This window comes from Pipra filicauda, unplaced genomic scaffold, assembly GCF_003945595.2.
Source record: "Pipra filicauda isolate LSUMZ 115617 unplaced genomic scaffold, ASM394559v2 scaffold153_size1761393_pilon, whole genome shotgun sequence".
NCBI lineage: Eukaryota > Metazoa > Chordata > Aves > Passeriformes > Pipridae > Pipra > Pipra filicauda.
Genome location: NW_024104029.1, coordinates 939577 through 962395, shown reverse-complemented (window position 1 = coordinate 962395; position 22819 = coordinate 939577).

Sequence of the window (22819 nt, the reverse complement as noted above, 5' to 3'; positions counted from 1 at the left end):
TCGCTTAGTTACCAATATACTGATCCTAACAATGCTAGTAAGCGGAAAGCTCACATCTTCAGTAGAATAATTTTTGTTGTATGCATAGAGACTGTTGCTACCTTCAGCCCTGGGAACTGATTCATCCTATTCTGAGATGGTACTACTTAATGAATCATGATTCCTCTTACACTAGAAGGTAAAATAATACTCTTTATGGATTCCGGCAGAATTAAGAACCCAGCTTGATCTAGCGATCTGTTTGATTCTGACCATGTGATTTAGATGGTTAGATGTACATTTCTTGGTAATAGCTTGGCCAGTTTTCCCATTCAGTTTTCCAACTATAGCCAACAACCAATAGTCCACACGAGAATTAAAGAGAGAACAGAGATTGAGAGCAGAATTCTTCCTGGATGGTCAGTTCCCTGAAGCAACAACAGTCATTCATAATTATTTTCTAAATGCAAATACTGAGACTATTGTAAATAGAAAGCAGAAAATCATATTCTACATTAACTTTTCCTTTTTTTTCCTTTTTTCTTTTCTGTGAAGAAAGGAAACATGACCCAAGTGCTTGCTTTGTTTCAGTGTAAGGTCAAGTAACTTAGTATAATTCACCACTGCTTTAAGGAAAGGTACATGTACAGCTCTCAGTTGTTACCTCCAAGTGAAAACATGGCCTGATGACCCTTGAGTGTGGACATGGCAAAGATGGATCAGGGGCTTAGAAGACAAGACCCCTGGACTCAGAACTGAGCTAATTGTACACCTGCATGCTCAGACCCTAAGCTCACATCCTGAGGACTTCTATTTCAGCCTAGTGATTATTTCTGTGATGTTCTTCAGAGTGTATTTATATTTTTCTTTGAAGTACGGGTACTAGAAATGCACATTGTTTTTTGATTGAATTGTTAGCAGGGCTTTGTACAGAAACAAGATTTTTTTTCTCTGCTTCTATAAAATAATTTTCATAACTCAGCTCCTACTGGTACATCTTTGTCTGTGTTGTGTTTATCTTAAATGACCAATAAATCCTTTACTAATTCATTGTTTTTCAGAAAAGTCTTTCACCCTGCAGACAGAACTTGTACCTTTTTCTCTTGAATAATATGCTGTATTGTATTTGAACATATTAAATTTTATTCTCTTGGCCTGTGAATACTTATCTGAGCAATGATGACCATGATAAAAGAGTCCGTTATTTTCATTATTTACTACACCATCCAATTTGGGATTATTTGTAAACTGTACCATGATCATCTGGATAGGAAAACACTGAATCACTTTTCAGTGGGAGAGGAAACCTCACAGAAGTTTTGCCAACCTGTCTGAGGCAACTTTCTATAAACAATGAAATCTATGTTGGTTTTTTTTTTCCTGTGAAGTCCATAGAATAAAATATTTCAGCTTCTCTGATTCCTTTAGATTTTACTAGAAAAAGTTTGAAACAAATTGTCAAAGTACTTGTCTGAAAATATCTTTAAACCAAATTTTATGTATACTGCATCAATTTCAGTATTTTAGAGAAGATGTAAAGATACAAAATTATTTACTTTGCTTTTGGAATAGTTGTTTGTATTCAGAAAAGTATCTAAAATGTCGAAAGATTTTCGGTTTAATTTATTAACATGAGATTTTTTTTCATTTGAAACATGTATATAGAGGTCTATTTGGAAAAGGCTTTTAACTTTTGATGGTTTGTTTTAATCTCACACTTTTTTCTTCTAAAAACATCAGATTTTCACAAGACTGAACATACTGTTCATATAATAGTGACATGTTACTAAAGAGTTCTAAATACAGATTTTAATATAGGCTTGGAGAGTTCCTTCAAAGTGATTCTTCATTTAAAAAATATTGTTTCCGGAGCTTTGAAGACAATAATGACTGTAGACTGTAATTTAATTACTGTAATCTACTCCACCCAAAGTTTGCTAATGGCAATTATGAGGTAAATGGAAAGTTTCTGAAATACTGTAATTGCATGAGAAGTCACATGCATGATGTTCTGAAGTGATGGGTTCACATGGAATAAATGAAGACTATGGACATTTCTACTACTTTCCAATCGGAGTGTAAGTTTGTATTGTATAGTTTTTTAAGGTCTCAAGAATAGACCTAATTCAACCGACAAACATTACATATGCAAACAAACAGACAGTATCAGATAAATAAAAGCGAAAATAATAATTAGAACAGTAAATACTAATGGTTTGAAAATGTGAAAATAAAAACCAGCTTTTCAACAGAAAGTTCTATGTATTAGAGTGACGTATGTAACAAACAACTTTAAGCTTGTGAACTTTCTTTAGACTTGAGACAAACAGGCTTTAAGAGAATTTTACTTTTGCTGGTACAAAGCAGTGGACATCTCTTTGACTTATTTGCACCAGATGTCCAAAAGCTCTTGCTGTAATTGTGTCTCTAGTTTCTTTAAAAATAGAAAGAAATATTCTCTATAAATAGAGACAAAAATGCATTTTTGTTTTAAGGGATGTAAGATGCTGTAATAATTTAAAATAGTACAGATGAGAAAGAAGGACCATTTATCAGGAGTTCTAATTTTTTTCAGTGTTATGTCAAGCCAACTTTATTTGGTTCAGCTCATGGTTGACTTGAATGGAATGAAAACTAAAGGCAGTATTTTTCAATAAATGGTGTGTGATACGCAGAGGAGGACACAAGGAACATTATGACCAGCATTGCTGAAACAAGAGGAGAATATGAGGGCAGGATGGAAAGCAACAGAGGATGTGGACACAGATAGGTGAATCCTTAGGGAGAATGTTGTGTGCTGGAGCTCTGCTGTTCCTCATACACACTTCTTAAGAGGACATCACATCTTGACCAAAATGTATAGCATGTCTGACCTCCAACTGGAAAGTTCTTTCAGATGTCTTTCAAGTTTTGCACATAGGCACACAGAAAATACAAACCTGGAAACATCAACTTTACAAGATGTTGAGAAAACTGCTGGCTCAGGTAGAAGAAAACATGACTGGGACTTTTCTCAGTATATTTTGGGAAGTTTAGAGGCTGAAGACTTTTTTAATGTCATGTCTCACTATGTCAAGAGAGATCATGGACATCCACATGCATTTCTCTGTGTACTAATTGATACCCCAGCAATGACCAAAATACCTACAATATCTTGAAGTGAATAGGTTTTAAATCTGTATTTCTGTATGGTTTCACTTCTTGTAACTCAAGGAACTTTGGATCTACTAGCCTGAAGTAAAATTGCAGTGACAAGTTCAAGACTGATGGATTCAAAACAGGTTGGAAGTGTGAATGATATTTCATTTAACTGAGGTGTCATTTTTTTCCTCATTTGCATTGTATGTTTTTCCTTGAATACTGAACTTTACTTTCATGTTAGTATTTAGAAATTATTTCAGATAATTTTCCCCAGTAGTGCTGATTACAGCTATGAAGTAGAATGCTGGGTTAATTTCAGGTTTTGTTTTATTGATGTGCAGATTTGCTGCCTATGATGGTGGATGACTTCTTTATGCTCCTTTCTGTTCTTTTTAGTCTCCACCAAAAGTCTAATCAAGGATTTTAAAGTATAAGAAAATTTCTATGTTGGCTTCTTGTCTTCTGGGGAATAAATATTCCGACCTACCTCCTCAATTCCCTAACATCTCATGTTCAGTTTCCATGCTAGACTATGATGAATTGATGCAATAGTTTCAATTCTGTGTAAACATTTTGCTTCTGAATGTGACAATTAGAAAGAATTCAGGAATACCATTCATATTATCATTAATATCTGTACTATTCAGTTTATTTTTTAATACTTTCTGCAATATTATTTTTAATGAATAATTAATACTCTTTTGGAGTAACATAAGCTAGCCACCTCAACTAAGACATTTCCTGGACTTTGTTAAGAAAAGCTGAGATGGTTCTGGTAAATCACCAGTTGTTGCAATCAGTAATAGCTTGAACTGAATACACTGCAACCATAATATTTTTTTGGATGTTATCTAAGGTATAGATATGAATAATGATACACTTGAGGTGAAAACTTTAGTTTACTCTTTGGTCTTGATCCCAAGGTGAATGACATCAATTAAAAATCTCTTTTCCTTTATGTGATGTTTTGGAGCAAGCCTAATGACATCCATTGAGATATTAATTCCCCTTACATTATGCTTTGGAGCAAGTCCTAAATTATAAAAATGTAGTTACTACACTTTAATTTAGTAATATTTAAATAATTTTCAAAATTTTATAATATACAGATAAAAATAATACCTAACATATTCACTAACATTCTGCAGTTCTGGGTCTCAGAAATGGGTGGGCACAATGCGGGCACAACCCAGTGTTTCATTGTCTCTGCCCAGAAGGTAAGTGGTCTAGTGATTATTATTTTTAATAGGACAAGAAACAAAATAAAGGGACTTTCTTAAGGTGAGAATTATTAAGTTTTTTTTTTTATACAGATAAATCAGAGAAGGTCAAATAAAACAATGGATTTTAACTTGATTGGGTATTTACACTGGATCACGAACATAAACTGTATAGTCTATTGTCAATGGATTTATCACTCAGTTTTTATTGCTTACCAGCAATGAAGGGTCTGAAATTTGAGTGTATTATATTTATATGCTAGTGCAGCAATGCTTCTGTGTCTCATTTCTGGACAGATTATGGCAACATTTTTCTTTATAATACAAATTTTAATCCTACCAAAATGTATGCCTTTGTTCTGGAGTGCCTTATTTCTTGCATGAGAAAGAGACAGTATAAGCTGCCTCCTCCCAACTTCATGCTATTTATACACTCTGCCTGGCCACAACATAGGGTCTTTGGGTCTTTTCTGGATGTCACTAATTGCCTCTTCCTGGCAGAAGGAAGGACCTGTTTTCACACACCACTGGGCAGCCTTCTTTGCAGCTGCCTGAACCCAATGTTCAGGAGATTCAGCTTCAAAAGTTTCCATTTTGCAAGTGGCAGGTGTGCAATTTGCACTTCCTTGCACCGTGCATGCAATGCATGCAAATGTAAAATTGCTACCAGACACTCATGTGAAAACAGCCCCTAAAAGAAAGAGGGCATGCACTTGGGGCTCCTGATGTGTAGAATTCTAAGAAAACCCTTTTCCCTCTGCCCTCTGCCTATATCAGAATGCCGAGGAAGAAACAGGCAAGGAAGCAAGAGTTTTGGGGTCCAGTTGTGAAGTTACAGGATTTTATGTGAGTACAGCAAGTTGTGAAAATATTTAAAGAAATTGTGACCTGTACTGTACAGATTATTACTGCTTGTTCTCATAGCAGTTCAATTAATAAAGTTTGTTCTAAATTCGTGCTTTGAATCTTAGCTTTCTTCCTGTGAATCTAGGGCAATGAGGCATCTTATGGAGCAATAAATCCGAGTCTGACTTCACCCAAATGAAATTTAAATTAAGAAAGATTGTCTGCAAAATATGTTTATGTTACATATATAAACTTAGTTATGTTCAAACAATACAGCAATGCTTCCTTATTCTTGCAGTGAGTGTTCTCTGGCTCCTCTAAACCAGCCTTTGCTCGGACTCACTAGAGCCAGCAGCAATTGAAGTGCGTGGGCCACCTTCACTGGAAGCTATTTTTCTGGGCTCTTGGAATGGTGCCACTTAAATCCTGTGGATATAAATGCAAATTAGGCAGTAACCACCACCGAGTCAAGGCTGAGTACTACCAAAAGTAGTAGCAATAAAGACACATCTTCCTTATCTTATTTATTCTGACAAATTCTGAAAAAATATTAGTAAGCACTTTTGTAGACACTAGTCTGAGGCAGTGCTATTTCTGGGCACTTACACTGCTAGAAATAGAATAGTTTAATCCTAGGAATGACAAATAGCCTGTTCGTGGTGAGCTCGAATTTTTAGCAACAAAGTTTAAAAAACCTCCCATCTCCCATGTTAGCCACAAAGTTTGTGAATCTGCTGAATACTCTCTTTGCTAAGTATAACTCAAACTTAGCAAAGTCCACCTACATCCAACTACAGTGTTTTGTATGGGCTACTCAACTGTTGAGTTGACTTGCTATGTCTACTTGGTGGGGAAAATAAAAACAAAGTCCCAAAAGATGGTGTTAAGAAGTGCTTTAGTCCTTATTTAGATTACTTTTTTTTTTTTGTGCTCAGTGGATTTCTGACAGGTTTTATCTTCCGATAAGATGCTTTAAAGAATTTTCCCATATATTTTACTTAAATTGGAAATGAGCGTCTTTGCCTTAAATCCCCGAAGTCCAGATCTCATAAAAAAAATATTTACCCACTCTTGTTGGTTGTTGAATGACAAGACTAAGCATACTGTTCGTAGAAGGTGGTCATACTTTCCTCTCCTTATTAGTTTCAGTTTTATCTTTTTAATTTCCTGTATGTGCAACAAAAGTCAGAGGATTTGGCGAACACTGATATAAAGGATTAAATCCTCAGCGGCTGTTAGAGATACTGCAGTTAGCAAAACTTCTGCAGAGCAGACACTCATTCTTACTGACAGAACTAATATTTTATGTTCTTTTTTAGGATAAATCTTTTTAGTGACAGCATGGGTGTTGCTGAAACTCAGGTATCAGTATCTTTACAGACTTTTACCTGGCTTGATCAGTAATGGTAAAAGTAGAGTTATCAAACCTTGTATTTATCCTGCAAGGCTTTTCAGACTGTTTTCAACTTAGTTCTGTCATAAATATTGTGTTATTATTTCAAGTAAGAACTCCTAGCTCAACTATCACACGAGACAATTTGGACTGCCATACACATGTGTACTTTAAATGATCAATAAAAATAAAGGTGATTATGGTGCTTTTTTCTTTTTTTCTGTTCTTCAAAGTGCTAATATGTGATGTCATTTGTTTACTTAGATACACCTGACAAATTCATTCTGTAGTTATTTTATTCTTGTATGACTTGCGGTAGAGAAAACAGAAAATAAAGATGATAATAAAACAAGCCACATATGTTAAGACTCATTCAAAACAAATTTATTTTACAGGTAGTTAATTATTAATTTCAAAAACTTTACTAAAATTAAATATTTCCCTCTATACAAATAATTTAATTGAAAGATGACAAAAGATGACAAGATTTTGATCAGGAAGGCCAACAAAGTAATTTACCTAACTTCCAATATGAAAAAAACATATGTCTATATTCTTATTTGGTCGTCTGCAATACATATAATACAGCTGTATTATAAGTATATGATCTTGTATAATACTGCTGCAATTTTCAGTCCAGTCTTTCTGGACTTGGACTGATCCATAGTGTCATGTTAATGATTTTTGTATTTATAGCAAAGAGTTAATATAGAATACAGAAAAATTGTGATATATTATTCTAACCTAATGATAAAATATGAATTTCTGATTGAAAATGCAGCTACAGGAAAAGTAAGGGAAAAAAAGAAATAAGAAAGCTGAAAGAAGAAAAAGACAGAAGAAAAAATGGAAGAGAAAACAAAAGAAACAGAAAACACATAAAAGGAAAAAGCAAAATGAAAACAAACAAACAAACAAATAAATGTTTTAACCACTAAGGTATGATCCATGCAAATTGACTCTTAAAATTGTTTGCCCAATATCTGTTTTTCTGTTGCTTTGTTTTTTTTTTTTAAACCAATGTTTTAAATTTAATTGCAAGGTATATACCCATATTAATGTGCTAATCAGGAACTGGATCTTGGTCTCTCCTCAGTCACTTAAGTAGAAAAAAACCTTCCTCCTCAGTTTACTTAAGTAGAACAAACCTTCATACCTATTTCATGGGGACAAGGATTAGAGATAACAGAAAATGCCAGACTGGCAGTAATTGTAATCATGATCCACTATTGTTGCCTAGTTTTTGGCCAAATAGTACTGTGCTGCAGGAAGGAGTGTGTGTGCTGCCTTTTCACATTTTATCAGGGCTTCACAGGAGCAATAGCAGTCAGATACTCCTCAAATCTGTCATTGTTGGGATGTTTCCTCATACATTAAACGTGCTCAGGCATTGTAAAATGCTAAAGCTAAAGAACAACAGTTCAAAAATAAAATCTGTGATTGGAAAATCAAAAAAGCTTTTCATTTTGACTATGTAAACTGTCTTAAATGTTTGCAACAAAAGAGTTATTATCAACTTGACATTTAGGCTAGGGTAATACACACACTTGTGAAGCCATGAAGGTGAGCCATGAAGGTATCTATCATTTTAAAACCAAAATTGTATGGTCATTTAGCTTTGTATTGTTTGAACTCAAAACTAAATGGAGCTTTCTAATTGTTAATGCATTTGATAAACCCACCAAAATCAAGGACATAAGTTGTATCTGAATGCTTTTGAAAAGAACTAATTCCATTAATTCTGAAATTAATCCATGTTTAAATGGATTTGGCACAGAATTGCTGCAAGTACAAAATCTGCCTAATCTCTTCCTTGAAGACATATCTTTGATTGACTATGTTTTCTTCCACTTCTTTGTTGAAGAAATATAGATTTATACAGCACTTTATTTGATGATTGTTCTATTCTATTTATGAATTAGACACCAGAACTGATACCAAATGTATTTATTTTCACTGTAAAAAGAAATACTTATAATACCCCACAGAAAAGGAGTTTTGCAATCTAAGCAATTTGACCCAATAAAATGCTTTTAAATCTAGATTCACCTATAAAGTATAATAGGAAAATGCAGTTAATTTGATCATTTAGACCAAAATATTTGCATTTTAATGCTATTAGACCTTTTCTTTTTTGGGGGAGGAAGATAGAAAGTAAAATACAATAGATCTTTTCATCCATAGAGGAGGTCCATGAAGATTATCAGAGGGCTGGGGCACTTCTCCTACGAAGACAGGCTGAGCAAGTTGTGTTGTTCAACCTAGAGAAGAGAAGACTGGAGAGACCTTATTGCAACCTTCAGGTACCTAGAGGGAACTGCAAGAAAGATGGAGAGCGACTTTTTACAAAAAAGTCCTATCATGTAGTGATAGGACAAGAGGTGATGGCTTTAAACTGAACAAGGGTAGACTTAAATTAGACAGCAGGAAGAAATTCTTTACTGTGAGGACAGTGAACCACTGGAACAGGTTACTCAGAGAAGCTGTGGGTGCCTCTTCCCTGGCAGTGTTCAAGACCAATTTGGATGGGCTTTGAGCAATCTGATATAGTGAAAGGTGTCCCCTTCCACAGCAGTGGAGTGGGAGCTAGGTGATCTTTAGGTCCCTTCCAACACAAAATATTTTATGGTTCTATGATTAATAACTCCATTTTACTACTGTTTATTCCAGTATTATTCTTGATAAGTGTTTCTTCACATAGAACTCCTTCAACAAATCTAATATTTTAAATTAATATGTTTTTTGTTCTTTCCTATTTTCCTTTTGGGTGTAATTTAGGATTGATATTTTCAGATTTCCCATTTATTTGTGATTTTTTTTTCTTATTTCCTTCTCCTTTCTATTTTATTTTTGTCTCTGAGTCATTTTACTGACAGTATCTCATGGAACTGTCCATAAAAAAGGTTTTTCTTTACTAATTTCAAATTTAATCAAATTCAATTTAATTTAGGCTTTATCCATGGCAGTGCAGCTCATTGTTTCCTTCCAGTGAACACCAATGACATTAATTTAATTGTCTTTAGTTCTTCTACTTAATTTGTCAAAATTCTCTGAATTTTTCATTCCTTTTTGTCTTAAGTATTGCAACTCAGCTATGACTTTTGCTACCTCATAATCTCAAATTCTTGCATACCTAATTAGACACAATCTTGTCCTTATTGCTTCCCAATTGGTGCCCTTATATCTTTTCACATCGAAAATTGGGGATTTATTGCCACATTCCTCACGTATTTTGATGTTTTTAGTACACAGCTACAGTTTATCTATGCTTTTTGTGAAAATGAGCTAGAAACAGAGCTGTAAGTGATTTAAAAAAAAAAAGAATTTAAAGCACCTTAACACACTGTAACTACTTAGTCTAAATATCCGCTGTATTTTTTATTTCTTCAAGAGTTCATTGGAAAGAAATATTTTTCTCTTTGCAGTTTTTATACATCTCTTAGTTTTCTCTAAATTTTGTTCTGAAGAGTAATTTTTCCTCAGAATTTTCCTCAAAATTACCTCACTATGAAGCAAAACTAATTACTGAATAAGTTATTCATCTTAGTGTAATTTTTCAGAGGTTCATGCAATGAAGGGGGATTCTCACCTTCCAAACCAGCGTTTGATCAGAGTATATTGAGAGCACAGCAAGGCTCAGGACTTTCAGATGGGTATCAAGGAGTTGCGACTTATTGCAATAGCTCACTGCATGTTCTTTTAGCAACATCATTCATTATATCATGTTTCTATTAATGCATAACAGCAAAGTCCCTCAGTATAAATTTCCTGTCCTAAAGAGAGTGTGTGACATAAAAATATCCAAGACTGTAGTGAAGGAGTATCAAAAGACGTGTGAGGTCAAGGGTTTGCATACAATGCAGCAGCTTGTAGAATTAAATTAAGGCAGTTCTTGAGTGAATGGTGTAACGTAGATATATTTAGCAAATGTACACACAGGCATCTTGTTGTTTTGCCTTGTTGTTTGCTTCTGGCTTCACATGTTTAGATGCCGGTATAGAAGACTTTGCTAACACAATTCTCTCTAATATTGATTCAAAATGGCAACCAACACCAAAAGACTATCTGACTTGGTAAAAAATATTGCTAGCAACTAGCTATGGAAAAGAAAGTGTGCGTGTGTGTGTGTGTGTATGAACTAACGAGAATCCTCTGCGCGAGAAGGCCAAAAAATTTGCATACCTTCAAAATGACAATGAGAAGTAAGGAAGCCGAGTGAAGTAGTATCTTCAGATGGTAAAATTGAGGCTGACTTAATTGAGCTCAACCATCAAATTACTGAAACTATAAGAACTAAGCTACAATGTTCATGCTAACCCAAATGCTGGAAACCAGAACCAAACCCAAACCCAGTAAATCATGGAAAAATTAAAGGCATTGAATGGAAGTAATGGGCAACTAATTTACCAGAGTTCAGCTGTTCACTCTTTTAATACAAGAAGACAAGGGACACATCAGGAATAATTAATAGGAAGGAACCCTCAGGAACTAATACAATCAGATAAAAAAGGTGACTGAAACCTGTTATCTGGAGACATTCTTAGAGGACAGTCATACCAACAGAGCAGCTCTGAAAATATGTGCATGAAGGCCTGGAATACACAGAGGCTTGCTGATATTCACCATCTAAAATTAGGCAGGAAGGATTCAGCCTTGTTCTAATCATTCCTGAAGCTTCAGCCTATTTAATAAAACAATTGTAACTGCAATGTTCCCATACAGTCTCCTCATATCTGACAAAGCCTCACTATACTTGCAAAAAATTGCTCAAGGATTTGTTAACAGCTCATCACCTTTTGCTGAAGGCTGATATGAAAAAATAATCTTGTTGTTTTATAAGGTCCTCATATCCTTTGAGTGTACCATCCTACGCACTGCTCCATTATCTCTGAGGCCTCCTATGGAATATTAAAATATTTTAAAGTGTCTCTGAGTAGTTTTTCTGGATTTTTATTTCATTCACTTTTCACAGCTTTGCATTCTACCTGCTGTAACTTAGATTCCTACTCACTTGTACCTGTTCCTTTTCCCATTCTCTTCCTCATCCATCAACCTTCTGGAAATTTTTAAAAATTTCTTTTTTAATATTATTAGTAATTGCTGTATTGTACTAGCTTTTGGAGTATAGGAGCATTTGAGAGTTTTGAATTCTATATTAATTGTTAGCAACATTCTTAGCAAACATTCTTAAAAACATGATCTGTTTTTCATTGAGTTTTTCTTTCTCCAAAGATACAAAATAGATTATAATCAACTGCAAAATCATTCTGTTGTATTAGCCTCAGGTTATTGAAAGCCCTTAGATGGTTCTCTTTGCTACATAGTTACAATATATTGTCTATTGCTTTAAAGAACACATAATTTTTCACTAAGATTAGCAAACCTACTGAGTGGGGAGTTTGGTTCATGAACTTATGTGACAGGATATTGTTCAAATAACTGATCTTGTTGATTATTTTCATGCTTCTCACCCATAGAACAAAACTCTGTGAATATTTTGGGGGGCAAATAAACCAAAAAATTCAGAAAGGCCTAGAGGAGGAAATATGCAAACATTTGGTAGGAGCTAAGTACAAGATCCTCCTATACGGAAGAACAGCAGGTAGTTGAGATATTGTGCAAAAAGTGACTGCATGGTCTGTATTTACTGCATGAGGATGGGCAATCAGGACCTCATAGCCCAGTTTGACTTCCAATACAATACAAGCTTTATTAACTGGGACTCAGGGGTCTAATGGAAGATGAAGTTTTACAGTGTTTTTCAATGAAACTCATTTGATCCTCGGTGAGGAACTGAAAGTCTGGTTTCCCAAATACAAGGATTTTCATTTATATTCATCTTGTTACCCTGTATTTTTATTGTTCACTGACAGTGACTAGGGAATAGTAATCCCATCTGGATACAATAAGAAATTATTTGAACCTTTCCTCACAATCAAGATTTTTGAGGTTTTTTTGTCAGTTTTCATGAACTACAAGGTTTTGGCAGGGACTCTGTCAGAAGTACCACAAAATATATTGGTTCCCACAGTATTGCCAGCCTAGTTTTCAAGCCAGATTGGTTTGGCTAAATTAAAACAAATTTTGCATGACTTTTCTAATTTGCAGATGAGTATGATGAATGAAGAAGCACTCCTTAAGTTTTTGAGATTCACACATCCTAAGTAACTTTTGTTGTAGTTTATTTCTTGATATAGTAAGATACCTGAAAAGATAGTAAGACAAATAGAGTTATGTGACAGATGGGTATTCTTTAGACATTTGAACCTCACTTTGCAAAATGATATGGAGATAAATGCCTTGGATTACAGAGTCCAGCAGGAATATATAGGGGGAGCAATAACTTTTTTATGCTGTAGCTGTCTTGCAGACGCATGGGAATAAATTAATTATAACTATGATGATGTTGCATGCACTATGTGTGGGCAAGGGGAATAGTATGATAAACTACAGTTTTGACTTTTCTATAACATATTAGTATTATGACACCATGCTCAACAACAAAAGCCACATGATTTTTCCTCCATCATAAGGTGAAATGAGGACTTTAATCATATTGCTTTCATAAAACGTGCCTTGGATGACAAGGTTTTTATTGCTTGGTGCAATAGATTTGCTGCCAAAGCAAATTTCAGTTTGTAGATGCAGTGACTAGGAAGTAATCAGTGGGTCCTTGCACGCACTTAGCATTCTGCCTACGCGAGCAAAGACTGCAATGCAACTGGGACAGAAAGACCTGGCCTGATACTTGCAATCAGCTGCCATGATTGAAGCTTCCAACTCAACAAAAAGCCATTTTCCAAAACACACCCTGATTCAGTGCATATGGACTTACTTTGGAAATTCTTGTTGCAGGGAGGTTTATGCAGCAGGGTATGCAACAGGAATACTCACAGAGCTATAAGAGCTGGCAGGTGGGGACAAATAACAGGGGCACTTGTGGAGTGCTGAATCTCAGGAAAGGAGACCTGTTCCCTACTGGGTGGCTGCTGAACATCTGTTCAGACAGATGATTCATGCCCTTCAAGTGACCACTATAGAATCTTCAAGTTCTAAAACGGCATCTGCACCACACTGGCAAAAGTCCTCTATTGCCTGGGCTTTACCATTCTGCATGTTCCCATAACAGCAGCCTCAGTTACCACTGTTTTCACCTCCAGGTTAGCCATGCTGGCCACTGTACTAAATGAATTAAGTGACCCAACTCCCATCATATTTTCAGCCCAGGCACTCTCTTCCTTTACTACCATTTGGAGTTTTCCGAATTATAGATAGGAAAGAATTACAGGATGCATTTGTTGTGCTTATAAAAATGTTCATTGTGGTTCTTTCATATTTTAGTGTGATTACTTCAGTCATGAGAGAATTGAAAAAAATTAAACAAAAATGAACATACAGTCAAATGATAAACCAATTTAATTATTAACAGAAAAGAAAAATAGCAACACATAAGCAAGCAAACAAACAAAATAAAACTTTGGGTGTGTTTCTGTGGTTCAGACAGAAGACAAGGAGTTGTTCTTGGCACTGTTGTATTTTTTTCTGAGAATTTGGTTGGGAAACATATCTCAACTATGCATTTAAGTCACAGCACATTGCAGAGGGTGCAGAGGAGGGTCATTTTTTCAGCTTCAGTTCTGGATTAAAGTAACCACATAAACTGGGTTTATGAGGTCAGTTTCATTTTTTTTCTCATATCTCAGTCTCCCAAGAATGTCTGAAAACATCTTGTTTTTCATTTCATCAGTGAAACATTTGGATTTTACTTAAAACAAACTATTAAATTAAGACATATTGCTACTCTGGGTGTTTTCTTTGACCAAGATTATCTAAAAAAGGCTAGTGAATTCAGGCATTCTTTTAGGGGTCTTTATAGGGTCTTTATTCTTCTCTTCCAGATCACATTTAGGTCTCTCTAAAGGATCTCAAGTGGAAAAGCAAAGATCATTAACCAGTTTTTAAGATCTTAACATTGTTTTCACCAAGTGCAATCATCTCTGAGGAATATATATGTAAGGCAGTCAATACCTCTTGGCCTAAAGGGAAAAAATAAAAAAGAGAGTGTAGATGGAGTCTCTTCAATCTGTGGTTTGGTTTTGCTTTGTTTTGCTTTTTAACTCACAAAATGAATGCAAAATGAATGCTTTCTAACTCACAAAATGAAAAACTCATTGCTCTTATTTTGACTGCTATTTATTTTTTATTGCAGCAGTGTCAAGAGGCCCTAATCAGGAACTAGCATGAGATATAACAGGTGGCTACTAACAGATGGGGAAAATACAAAGTTATGGAAAGACAATGAGCTTGATGTAGTCAGCCTCAGTCTCAGTATAATGGATCAGCCATTGCTACACAGAAATGTAGTAAGTTGCCAGTCATTCTCTTTCTAAAATAAAGATTGCCCTCTAACTACTCAGGACACCACTTAAAATAGGTTGAGCATGTGCTCAAGGCTAAAATGGTTTGAAGAAACTGGGAATTAATAGAAAGTAAAGCATGTGATTTCCTGATATGGCTGCAGTAAGGATTGACCCCACTTGCCTCTCTTTGTGAAGGTCTGTACAGCATGCATGAGCTAACCTAGATGCTTACACATTTGCACAATTTATTGTAGCTTAACCAGTTACAGCACTTTGGCTGAGCCACAGGAATTGCCTGTTTGCAACATTTTTGCCTGGAGCAAAGGCAGGACAATATGACTTGCTGTAATTTTTTTTTTCCTAAACTCTTTTCATTATTTCATAGTTGTTGGCTGACAGAGTAAACACACAGGCTATCAAGGCTACTTAGTGCATAGCAATTTTGTAAACAACAGAAAATTATTAATTAATTTTGAACCTTAGTTCAAATGAGTTCTAAAAAGATTGGCTCCTTATTCCTGTATGCATGCTCATTACTTTATTTTTAATAGATAAACATCAGCTGTTAACTTGCATATCTCATCCTACTCATCTCAGTCTGCTTTTTCTGATCCTACTCTGAGCCTCTTTTGCCTAACCTCCTCCTTGCAATGTATGAACAAGATCAGCCTCTTTCTGCTCTGCTTGAAGAGTGGTTTTGGTGACTATAATAGAAGAATAACCTCATAAAAGGAGAAAAAAAGCAAACGGGATGGGTAAAACTGAAGTAGATCAGAGAGTATGACTCATCAAGAGATCTACTTCAGGGTAGAGGAAAGAAAGTATTTTCAAGTGGACACAGTGAAAGCAAAAAGATCATTTAAAAATGATTTCCAGTGGTAAGTCTTGTCAATTGAGATAAAAGTCTATTTTAATAATTGACTTTCACTGTAAGTAGACTTCCAAGTCCAGTAAACACATAGCAATAAACAATGTCCGTCTTCCGAGGTTTTCTGAAATTTGACAAATGTATTTGTAAATCCTAATATAACATTTTAGAGAAAACCTGAGAATTAATTCAAGGTCTTGGGTCAGATCTGGACTTTCTATGGGAGTTCATCTATGTGAAAATGACTGCAAATGCTGAAGTACACGGCAAGATTCTTTAATTATTATTACTAGGTTTTTTTACAGATGCTCATTTTCTATGTCATTCCCCCACTCATGAACTACTTGGAAGTCATAAATCATATTATATAGTGGTTTTCTCTATTAAAAAAGGAGTAGCAGTAGACTGGTGGTAAGCTTCATTATATTTACAGCTGTATTTTGGATGTCAGTCACAGCACCAAATGTCAAACTGTGGAAGATATTTTTGCAGCAGCATCTGGTTTCTTCACAGGTCTCCAGATGCTGTTGTATTGGTGGTTTTGGAGTTTTTTCTGGGTCAGTTATTTTGGTACATGAGTTGTCTGACTGTTTTGTCCTTTCAGAAAGTGTTTTCTTTTTACTTCAGCTGCAACATTTGAGATTTAGATATACCATTCCATCTATATTTTTTTTTAATACTATAAAAAGACTTAGGAAGGTGCACAGAGTAATGTAGTATACATAAGTCATGCAGAATCCTTTGTATGCATTTTATTTAGAGATGTAGCCCATTGTACTCCTGGAACATTTCAGAAAACAGGGATCTATAACTATTAAATAGCATCAGCAAAGTGCTTAGACAGCAATGAGACTTAAAAGGGGATTAGTGTAAAGGTAATTGTGGTCATGCTGCTGGCAAAAATAATGCTATTCTTAGTAAAGGGAAAACAGATGATGCTTTAAAATCCAAACCACAAAAAATGTTAAATAAGGTGTTTGGACTCATCAGTGGATTTGGTCCTCAGCAAGGAACTATGGGCAGTCAAAGGGCAAAGAGCAAGACTTAAACCTTCAGAGGGGGACATATAGGCAAGGGCAAGCACAGACAGCCTTTGGTGCTTGTGATGCCATGATAACGCCAATGCCAACACAACTTTTGGTGCACATGATGCACTTATTTGTTTTTCAAAATGCATTTCAGAAAGACCATGTTTCAGTCACAATTTTCATTTCACAGCTCATCAGTAAGGTTACATATACTACAGAAAAGCTATCTTAGACTGTTTGGGAGAGTCTTTAGAAACTATGGGAATTGTTTAATGTATCCTCCTGCCTGCAAAGCCACTTCCTGTCATTAAAAGTGAGGCCAACAGACAAAGAATTAACAAGCTTTGTGACATAAAAGATCTCCCAAATTACCCCAGACTAGAGTTCTTGTCCTTATTAATCTTAATATTTAAAATATCTAATGTTTTGCAACCCTTCAAAAGTTAAATGCAATCCTGATTCACATACGTAGATTATAATCTGTTTTCTGCTAGCATAACCATATTTTAGGTTTTTTGACTCTAAAGTAAGGATTTCAAGTATCCAAACAAACACACTTGTGTATGATGATGTTTCAGCCAACAGCAAGTGTTGTACTATTATCAAAATATGTGGATTTTGAATAAGGAAAGAAAAAGTTACTTGAAGTGTTAATTATTAGAAACAGTAATTTGTTCAGCAATGGTTAGGAATTTGAAACATTAGAATTCTTCTCAGAAATAAGCACTCACAGAGAAGTGATTAATTGACCAAATGTTATCACATGAGCTTCTAGTCCATCAAATGCTCCAGCAGCTCATCACAGACATGATTGGCAGACCTCCATTTTTATGCTTGTAACTATTTCAAACTATGTCATCTCAAACTCTAATATGGGCTCCAACCTCTGCTATGCACTTGCATGTGTAGACACCATTTGATTATACTCAGCTGCAGCCTCGAGTTTAATGTTTATTTCAAGGTCATTTCTTTCCTGCACTGAATATTGCAGGTGAAAGGAGACATGGTGGCTCATGGCAATTAGTGTAAGAATATCCAAATTATGCAGACACAGAGCAACCTGAATGTCAATAATAGACCCATTTCTCTGCAGCCTATAACCATACAAAAGAACAATTCAAATTGCAATCTTGAACGTGCCAATCACTTGCTATTTCTACGGTAACAAACAATTTCAAGGAAGTATAATAAGAAAGATATTTTCAGAATACCAGACAGAAATAGTGCTGCAAAATACTGTATACTCAAGGTTTAATCAATAGCCATTAAAGTCACTGGACAGATTCTTACAGGTTTCAAATGGGCTTTGTATTAGGACATCAATGAAACCCACTTAGTGTAACTCATATTTTTAAGAGACATGATGATTAGAATCAGATTTATTTTTTTCAAAGGAGTAGATAAAACAAGTAACAACTCCTTTTCCTTCTCCGTCCTACAGCCTGTCAGCCAACATAATTTGCATAATACTGTCATCATACAAAGTATGGACTGGTGTATTTAAGATAACATTTCATATTAGGTGGATTATTTCATTCAAAAGAGTAAAGCCAGACAATATCTGATGTTGGCTTAAAATTCATATTTAATGAAAATATTACTGAAAATATATTGGGAGAAAATATTTTGAGCACAAAATAATTCAGAAGAAAATAGAAAGTTAAAATGTGCATAAGGAAAGGCATAGAAAGTGCTGCCATGAGTATTAGCATGCAGACAATCAAAAAGTAGAAACAAATATTGTTATTTTAATTTATATCATATGGCCATGCTTTTATGATATCGAAAATATAAATTCTTCATGTCTGAACCAACAGACTATAGACATGGTAATTCTTTAGAAGTAACTTGTAAAGGTACTCAAAGAGAAAGTTTAGTCTTCAAGGATACTAAATTGATAATTTCAATGCTGGAGTATATTTAAAGAAGGAATTTGAAAGAAGAAATTGGGGGCAGAAAGAAGAAAACAGGGCAGAAAGCAACTTTGCATGTAAACCCCAAATCTTCAAAACTATTTTATATTCTATAAAACCACCTGCACACATATGCTTTAAGCTAAGAATGTATTTAAAGTATCTATCCTCATTAAGCATAGGCTTGTATTTAGGGTCTTTGCTGAGCTGGGGGTAGCAAAATGGATAGCAAATTTATGTCGCAAGTAGAAGAAAGCAACAGGAATAATGGATTTTATATAGAATTTCTAAGTAAGAACCAAACCAAACCAAAAAAACCCCAACCAAACAAACAAAAAAAACAAAAATGGGGGAAAATATGCATTGAAGAAAACTAGTAAGGAACATATGAGAATGTATTAGTTCTTTCTGTACTTCTAAATTCTGAAAATTCCTCGAATTAAAATTATTGTAGGAATAAGAGAGTTCTTCATTGTGTTTTCTAAAGTTAACAGCAGGAAGATTTACACAAGGAAAACGAGAGGTTACTCTGAGTTCTATATATCTGATGCCTAAGGAAAATATATTTACAATACATTTCAAAAATAACATGCTATAATTTACACCAAAAAAAAGCGGCAAATTTAATATAGCTTGTTAGTTGGGATGACCTATTAACAGCTGATTCTGAATTAAGTATAGAAGTATTTAAATATCTAAATTAAAGGAAATTATTATTGAAAGAATTTCCAGGTTTTTTATCCTGCTGTTTCCAAAGCTACACTAACAAGGAAAACTTTCTTCTGACTTCATCTGGCACTGACTTCGTGTTTCTTTGCCTCAATTTCCCCATCTACACAATGAGTCCTGTGGTATTTATAACCCTTGAAAGTCCTTTATGATCAGCTGAAAACAAGATGTTAGATAGCTGCTAGACTTTCTCGGTATGGCTTCCCACTACGTGATACTCACTATGGAGAACATCTGTAGCTTTAATCATAATGATAAATGCAACATTTTGAGTTACTGAGGGAAAGAAGTGCTACATACAATAGAATCACAGTCATTTGTATTCCAGTGACACCCACAACGTGCTAGCCACTGTTTTTACACACACATACAGTCAGACAGGCCCTAAAGACCGTGTTTTTAGGAAGTGACAGCAGTGCTCTAATGACATGTCAGTAATTGACAGCATCAGAGACAACAGCATGATACGTGCTTTAAGGCACAATACATCCTAAGAATGCTACATCTATTCAGAGACAAGTCTAGATAAGCCTTTGCATTTATGGGGATGCAGAATCGTGAGGACTGTGCTTAATTGGAAGCACTTGTAAATATATTATTGTAAAGGCTAATAAATACTAATTAATAATGCTGATTCCTAAAAAGCATAGCCATATCAATTCACCATTATATGAGATACTATATAAGCATGTAATAAAAGACAATCAGAGTCTTAAAACATTCACCTGATAAATGAAACTTATAGAGAAGAAGGGAAAATGGAGTTATAGTGGCACAGGCCTGGTTTTTCACATTTCCTTGGTTTAGATGGTCTGTGTGAGCCCTTTGCAGGTAGACATCTGTTTAGCTAAGGGATGCAAAACCACAAATTGATAGCATTAGCTCAAGTATTGTCAGATTACAGACAACATTTTGTGAACACTTCACTTCTAGTGGTTTTTATAGGGGACTGTAAAGGCTTCTTAAATTTTACTTTTTATTTCTCACAATTATTCTGTCTTTAAATGAAAGGCATGTTCGGCCTAAGGGGAAAAGAGGCCTTGTGTATATACTAGCTAACGTCCTCTCCATTACTAATTGGAGATTTGATTCTCTCCAAACAATATTGAGTAGAATGAAACTTCCAAACATGGAAAGTTTTTTGTTGATTTTTCAAAACGAAATATTAATAGAATCTGAAGGGGAAAAAAAAGAAAAGAAAAATACATTTGCTATATCTTAATGAAGCAATCAAAATGACACAGGAGCTCCAGTTTCTCAGAAGCAACTGTAAAATATTCTCTTAAACATCATGGTTTCATGAGGCATTGAGGAAGAAATGGGATTATTAATGCTGGAAACCATCAAGCATAAAGAAAAGAGTAACTGGAGGGAATCAAAGATTGACAAAATATATGAAAACCACTTCTTTGATGATATGTTTTGAAAAGAAAATTTGTATTATAAACATTCAGTAAATTTGTTTTGTTTTGGGGGGCTTTTTATTTGGTTGGTTGGTTTTCGTTTTGGTGGAAGAAAAAAGTTCTTATAGAGATTAGTAACCTCTTTCTTATCCCTTACTTCTATATAACTCCTCTGCCAGTTTTTCCCATTTTTATTCTTCTGCCTTAACAAAATGGCAGGTTGCCTGTTAACTCTATTTTTATTTTCTTTTTAAGTACAGCTGCAAATACCTTGAAGTTTCTTTCAATTTAATCCCTTCTTCTCTCTCTCTTTCACCCTTCCATTTCATACTACATACTGTTGATTTCCCTTTGGTTTGAGACTTATGTGGACTTTGGGTGCAGTATTGATAGAAATAATTGTTTTTATAGTCTAGCTGTCTTTAGATGAATGATATAGTGAATGTTTAGTATTTTTTACCTGGAAAAAAAAATTTTGCTAGTGGTTTTTTAATTTTTATTGAAACTCTCCGTGTGATCAGAAACTTTCTACTCCTTTTCCCACTAATAATTTTAAAAGTGAGTTATTGCATGGGAAAATTGCAGTGATTCACCAGTTATCTGAAGTAAATGGATTTTACTATTGATTTAACTGAAATGAGCTTTAACCTTTATATTTAAACTATTGCAATCTCATAATGGACAATTTATCCTCCTTTGTGCCTATTAAGATGTGAACCAGTTACAATTCTGTGCAAAGGAGTGAATTTTAACTTTGAAAGTGTCCACTTAAACCTTAATCACAAATGAGATAGTAGAAGTCACATCCACCTCTTTGTAAGAATGATCTCCTTTTCTCTATGTTTATAAAGGGAGAATGGATGGGTCCTCTGAGTTGACACTAGCATTGTAAGAAATTATTACTAAGATTGTTATGAAAATGTATAGAAGAACCAAAGTATAAAAACTGAACTACAGTGTAGCTCTCATATTTTCAATCAACAACTACATTTTTTCTTATCTGTGTTATATTAACTATCCTGTGGTCCTTGAACATACAGCAAAGCAAGATCTAGACTCACTAAAGTGGCAGTTGTAATATGGTTATCTCTACTAAACATATTTTCTGGAAAAGAAAAAGTGAGTCTGTTTTCCTGTTAGAGAACTAAGAACACTTAGGAAAAAGGGTACACCATAATTTTACCATATTATATAGACATACAGAGAGCATGAGTGGGAGGGGAAAGACTTGTAAGACTCCATCTTTTTGCTTTTTAATACAAAATATTTTGGCTACATTAATGCTTTTTCTGAAAGTAATATCAAAACACTCATATTTTTCATATTTTGGATGGAGATTATAAATGTGAATCTTCACTTTGGTGTGCTCTACAGTCTGCTGAATAGGAATCCATATACCAAATTCTGTATCTGTTATCCTGAACTAGACCACAGAAGTGTATTTTTCTGACTTCTCTACAGATTTTGGAACACATGGAAAATGAAACCCATCTATTACTAAGAAAAAAATGAGGCAGTTTTGACATATATAATGATTGAAATCAAAAAAGGAAGAACTAAAAAGACATGCCTTGAAACCACACATTTTGCGTTGCCCAACGTTGAATTAAGTCCTTGCTTTTTTTGTTATCCAAGATAAAAGACCTAAGTTCCTCTTGTCATTTCCTGAGCAGAAATCTTTTTCTAATCTCCTGTCACTTCTGTGATTTGGTTTAACATTTTCTAAAGTATTTTGTCATCTTTGAAGAAAAGTCACTACACAGACAGAGGCCTACCAGCACACCAAATATGGCAGCAGCAATTTTGATCCTTCCACTATGAACACAATTAAATTATCTTTATATTGTGTTCACACTGATTGTAGCTTGTTCAAGGCATACTTGATTTTGGCTATATCCATTAGTCACCTTGATCTCTACACAACCTATGGCTGTTTTCT